The following is a 6,000-nucleotide window of genomic DNA, read 5'->3' on the forward strand; positions in this document are numbered from 1 at the left end:
GAGGTGGTAAAAGATCCATCCTTGGAGGTTTTTTTAAGACCTGGCTAAACAAAGTCTTGGCTGGGTGATATAGTTGGACATGGTCCTTGCTTTGAGCTAGGATTGGACTAGATGACCTCCTTAAATCCCTTCCAACCCTAATTTTCTATGATTCTAGGTTAATATCCAAGTTTAGGGAAGTATTTTCTAGCATGGGCTACTTAAATCTAATCTAATGTAATCTAATCATATCCCATTTGCTGTAGAATAGAGAATCCAAATGCTTCCCAGGAGAGCATCCTCAGGCCTAACACAAACTAGTCATGCCTCTCCATATCTTGATAATACACCCATCACAAGAAATTATGACCGCTTGTCAGTGAAGTTTTGAGCCTAAATCTTCTATATATGATCCCCTCTCTCTCACTTACCTGTGGAGGAAGCTCCCATGTGCCTTTTTTTTGTGTTCATGTTAAGAAATGTCTTGGTTTTAGTCTGCTTTTGTTTTACTGCTATTGGTAGTATAACTCTTTTGCCTTCAGTAGGAATTAAACAAACTACACCAGAGAGTTTAACTGCATGGGTTTCACACTCTGCTCTCTTGATACGTAGCACAGTCCTCGCTCAATTTATTGTGATCATTATTTTAAATAAAGACACATGTATGTCTAAAGGCTCTGCTTCCGGTTTCCAGGAGCTGGTGAATATCTGAGCCTGTCTAAGAGAACAAGAGATCAAGTGCTCAAAGTTTCCAGGAGCTGGTGAATATCTGAGACTGTCTAAGAGAACAAGAGATCAAGTGCTCAAATGAAGACACAATGGTGGAAGGGGTGATTTTTCAGAAAGTGTTGAGCACCTGTTATCTTAAATTAAGCTCCTGTATGAATGTCACTCTCCCAAAATGTAGACATGTGATGTGGATAATTTTATCCTTAAGTTGCACATCTTTGTTGTTGTTAGTCTAATAAAGAAGCTTGTTCTGGCCTGGGTACATGTAAACTAGATTTGTGGTATCAACTCAAGACATTTCAAGACTCGGGACAACTCAAGACATATCAAGGACTCAAGACATTCAATTTGATTACTTGGGCTATTCTTTAGACTTTGTCTGTAACTTTTGGGCATTGCACCTTGGAGGAGAGTTTGGGAAGAGGTGAGAGGCCCTTGTCCCATTCATTACCCGCTCTAACTCCCTAGGCCTGCAGTTCCCAAAATGTTGGCCCCATGAACAATTTTCAACCATGTACCTTCATCATCAGACTTCATAACTGAAATCAGTGTCTGTGGACCACTCGCTATGACCTCATAGGCCACCAGTGGCCCATCTCCCACACTCCAGGAACTAAGTCCTTAAGGCAGTCTAAACATCTCAGCATTAACTCACTGATCCTTCATTCCCTGCTGTGGAAAATAATGAGCCTTTATTTGTCCAAATTCATTTTAGGTGCCAGCAAAAAACCCAGGACTGTCTCTTCCTAACAGCAAGCACAACACCTGGCTTAATAAAGCCCTGGATTCCTCAATGAAAGTGGTAGTAAAGCTGGCATAAGAAATATCTCTTTCTTGCCCAAAATCTTGGAGTGTCCTGCCAAGCAAATGACACTCCCTGGCCCTTGCCCTTCTGCAGCAGGATCATTCAGGGGTTGGGCTACTTCACCTCACATGGGTGAAGAGTAGGAGAGAAAAGACCAGAATTAATTGTCCAAGATAGCAGAACAAGTCCAAATGGATCACTTGATCCCTAGTCCATTGGACCATGCTATCATACTATATTCATGGAAATAGAAGAAGTGTCCGTTTCTCTCCAGTGATCTATCTTGCATTTGTGTGTGTGAGGTAGAGTTGAGAATATATTTATATCTCCATAACTTATATTTAGAGATATCTCTCAGTACACAGGTTTATGTATGTATATGCGTAAATTCTGAGAAACATGGTGTAGTGGCAAGAGATTACAGTTGTATAGCTGAGAAAGAAAGTGTCTTGGGTTTCTGATTCCAAGAATCAGAGTGGAGTCAAAACCTCAACAAGATTTTGATACCACTTATGCAAAACTTGATAGCATTGAAATTAAAGGGAGAAGGGAGGTCCCAATGTTCTGATTTTACCCAGAGAAGCAGGTGATCTGTAGGTCAGAACTGAGAAGCAGTGGCATGGATTTTTATTTGGGACAAGACTGGCACAGAATAACATTGGTCAGAACTGAAGGACACATGGTGATGTATGTGTGTGCATGCTTGTGCAAGCATGTATGCCCTGGATTTAATAGTAGACAGTGGGATGTCAAGGGAGAGAGCAGCCAGGGTGAACATTGTGGTTCAGGGATGGAATAAATAGGAATCTATAGGTCAGGAGAGAGGGTCTCCAACAGATCTCTGTGAGCCTGGGAATGTGGATCAGGATGGAAGGACTTTGGCATGCCTGGAAGTGGTGGGAATTTCTTAGCTGATATGACCAGAATATGTGAAAGGGTGGCATCTCATGACTGAGGGGCATTGACTGAGCTCTATGTGGGGAGGAACTCCTTATGCCATGTCAAAGGGGAAAATTCAGACCAGGAGAAACACAAACATGGAGAAACACAAGGTGAAGAGAGTTGTTTTTTGGTTTTTTCTTTTTCTTTTTTTATTAAGTCAGCTCTGGACATTGCCAACTTTAAAGTTCCTGAAAGTTCATCCCAGGTGAAATGTTTAAGCCACTTACAGTCTGACTCCATAGGGAAAGGAATTAACAGAACCAACCCGTGAAGGAGTTATACTTACTCTGCAAAGATAGACAGGAGTGACAGAGAAATTAAAGCAAGAGAGCAGTCTGGAAATCAACAGCAGGGGATGGTAACTTCGGTGGGAAAAGGAAAGCAGGCTAGATTTGATAGCAAAATCAACTGAGCTGTAATTTTCACTATTCCATCACACGTGGGTGAGCAGGGATGGAGCACTGACACCCACCACCCTGCACCGCTGCCTCCCAGGACCAGGGCTGGCGTGGGGGGCAAAGGCAGCTGTGCCACTCTGTGGGAAGTTATTTTTCCGCTCTATTCAGCATTGATGAGGCTGCAGGTGGAGTACAGCATCCGGTTCTGGGCACCACACGTCAAGAAGGATGTGGAGAAGCTTGAGGGAGTCCAGACAAGAGCCATTCATACGATTAAAAGCCTGAAGAGCAAGCCACACAAGGAAAGGCTGACAGATATGGGACTGTTCAACCTAGAGAAGAGAAGACTTTGGGGGGGATTTGGTGGCAGCTTACAAATATAACAGGGGAGAGCATCAGGGGCTTGGTGAACAATTTTTCACCAAAGTGGTCCAGGGGAAAACCAGGAGCAACGGTCATAAACTCTGAGAAGAAAGTTTCAGACTGTATATAAGGTAAAACTTCTTCATGGTTCATGTAACCAGACTCTGGCATAGACTCCCAGCTGGGGTGGAGCAGGCATCTACCCTGGAGATCTTCCAAAGGAGACTGCATGCACAACTTGCTGGGGTTATTTGACCCCAGCTGTCTTTCCTGCCCAGATCAGGGGGGCTGGATCCTATGATCTCATGAGGTCCCTTCCAGCCCTAAACATCTGTGAATCTGGGTGAATCTGCTTGATCACTACTGATGACAAAAGGAATTCAGATCAGGCCTCTTTGACTCTGCCAGCCCTCTTTTCTCTCTGTATTTCTCACTCCTCTCTGTCTTCATCCTGGTCCCTTTCTTTGTCTCTCTCAGTTCTCTGTTCAAAAAGTCTGTAGTGTTCAGGAGAAGGTAAGAAGTGCTTATATGACCCATTAGCCATTATAAATTAATTGCAAACAGGGATATGAACTTTTCAAAGCACCAGATCTTTATTTCTATGGCAGTAGAATAATGCATGAATGCACAATGCCAGAAATCATATCAGCCTCTGAGGAGCTTTGAATTTAAACAACAGAGTTTAACCTGGAACACAACATCGCATGCTTAAAAGCCAGCATATGCTATTTCTCACGGCAAAAGTTGAGCCCAGACTTTCTCTCCTAAAAAAATTCTGCATATTTTTCTCAGGTGAAACTTTTTAGGCCCTTTTTTTTTTCAACCATAGGAAAAGCAAAGGGAGGGGAAATGGAAAGGGTCTGGAGGTAAGTGATTCAAATCATAGAGAGAATGGAAAGCAAGTTGTATGGGGCAAGGTTGAAGGAACTATGTGTTTTTTGTCTAGTGGAAAAGACATTTTTATTTGGTGACGGGAGCACAATAGTGCTTTTCTGAATATTTGAAAGACTTCCACAAAGCCTGAAGTTCTTTCTTGTCACAGATAACAGGATGCATGGCAATAAGTTTAAACTACAGTGAGAGAGTTAGATGAAATCTCAGGAAACACTTTCTAATTGGAAGGGAACAAGGTGCCCAGGGAATCTCCTTCACCAGAAGTTTTGCAAGAGTTGGCTGGATGGGCATTTTTCGGGGATGATTTAGAAATAGTGAATTCTCCATTGGTGCCGGGTGTTGGACTAGATCATTCATTCTCACATTACAATTCTGTGAATGGCTTTGAAGAAAACAATGGAAACATGTTATAAGTATGCCGCAGAATAAAACGAAAACCAACATGCACACGGGAGAGATGCAGGTTTCAAGCTGAGGGAGAAGTCTAGAAACAAAGACTGAAATGAATGGTGGGGAATAATTTAGAATCAGTGGAAAGAAAATCCCAAACAAAAGTGGTCTGCAAATAGTCTTACAAGCAAAAATCAAGGAAGTTTGGGTGAGGAGTCTGTATATCTGTCTGCCTCTGCATATCTCAGTCCCTTCCTTCTCTTTCTGTTTTTCATCCTTGTGTCTCTCTTCCTCTCTCTCCCTGTGTTCACAAAACTCTGTGCTTTCTCCTAAAATATAGGAAGTTCTTGTATTTTTAACCAATAGCCATAAATTACTTAAATACGTATGGCAACGAATACTTTAACTCTTATGTTTTTACATGTCTGATGGCAGAAATCATGTCAGTACCAAGTTAGCTTTAAACCTCAAATTCTTCACCACAAGGTTCCCTGGAAAACTGAATGCATTGGGTCTTCACAAAGAGGATAGATTGATGTTAGATCTACATTGCACCATTGGCGTGAGTGAATTCAAACTATCATGAATTCATCTGAAAACTTCTTCTAACAACCTTCACTCTTTATTAATAATGCAGTTGGTCTAATTGATGAGAATACATTTAAGCCAAGGTAAAGTAGTTTATTTTCAGTTATTCTGCTAGTTTCTGTATGGTTTTATTGGCAACCGTCCTGATTTATTTTTCAGATCTTTTGATGGTATTCCCTGTATTTCTATTCATTTTATGTCTGTTTAGTTAGTTATTTTATGTTGCTTTACAATTAGGAACTCAAGCAAGCACTGAAGCAAATGATGTTCTAAAGCGCATAAAGCACATGACAAATTTTGATTCAAAGTTATGTAGTTAGCCGAAGAGCGATAAAGTCTTCATTCTCTGGTATCTAGAAACTTAGGAAAAGGACACTAAAAACAGTGGTTGCCTGTCTGTTGATTCTGATGGGCGTTGTATCATGCCATTTCTGTACTACCCGTATGGTCACAGTTTTATATTGAATTAGTCAGCCTGATGCCATGCTGTGCTGCTTTAGCTTTACACCAGAGTAACACAACTGAGATCTCTAGTAAACCAATATACGTGCAGAGCGATTTGTTAGAGAATTTTTTACTACTTTACTTTATATTCATTCTCATCTGAAATAATTGAAATAGGGCAAGTGGAGATTTTGAATTAATTGGAAGTAGTAAATTCAAGGAAAACCACGAATTTGCATTGTTAGAAGGAAAAACAAGCACTGGATGTGAATTTGGGATATTATGCAATTTTTAATGCCACAGGCATTTTATGATCAACAATATTATTATGAGTTCTGTATAAATTGACTTTATACTTCAGTCTTTTTATCAATGGTTGCATAAGACTGTGTGTTTTAAAGAGATAAATAGAAATTGATGATCTAGAGTAGAAATAATATTAAAATCATGCCATTGCTTCAAACGGTA

This window comes from Alligator sinensis, unplaced genomic scaffold (genome assembly GCF_000455745.1).
Source record: "Alligator sinensis unplaced genomic scaffold, ASM45574v1 scaffold815_1, whole genome shotgun sequence".
Classification (NCBI taxonomy): Eukaryota; Metazoa; Chordata; order Crocodylia; family Alligatoridae; genus Alligator; species Alligator sinensis.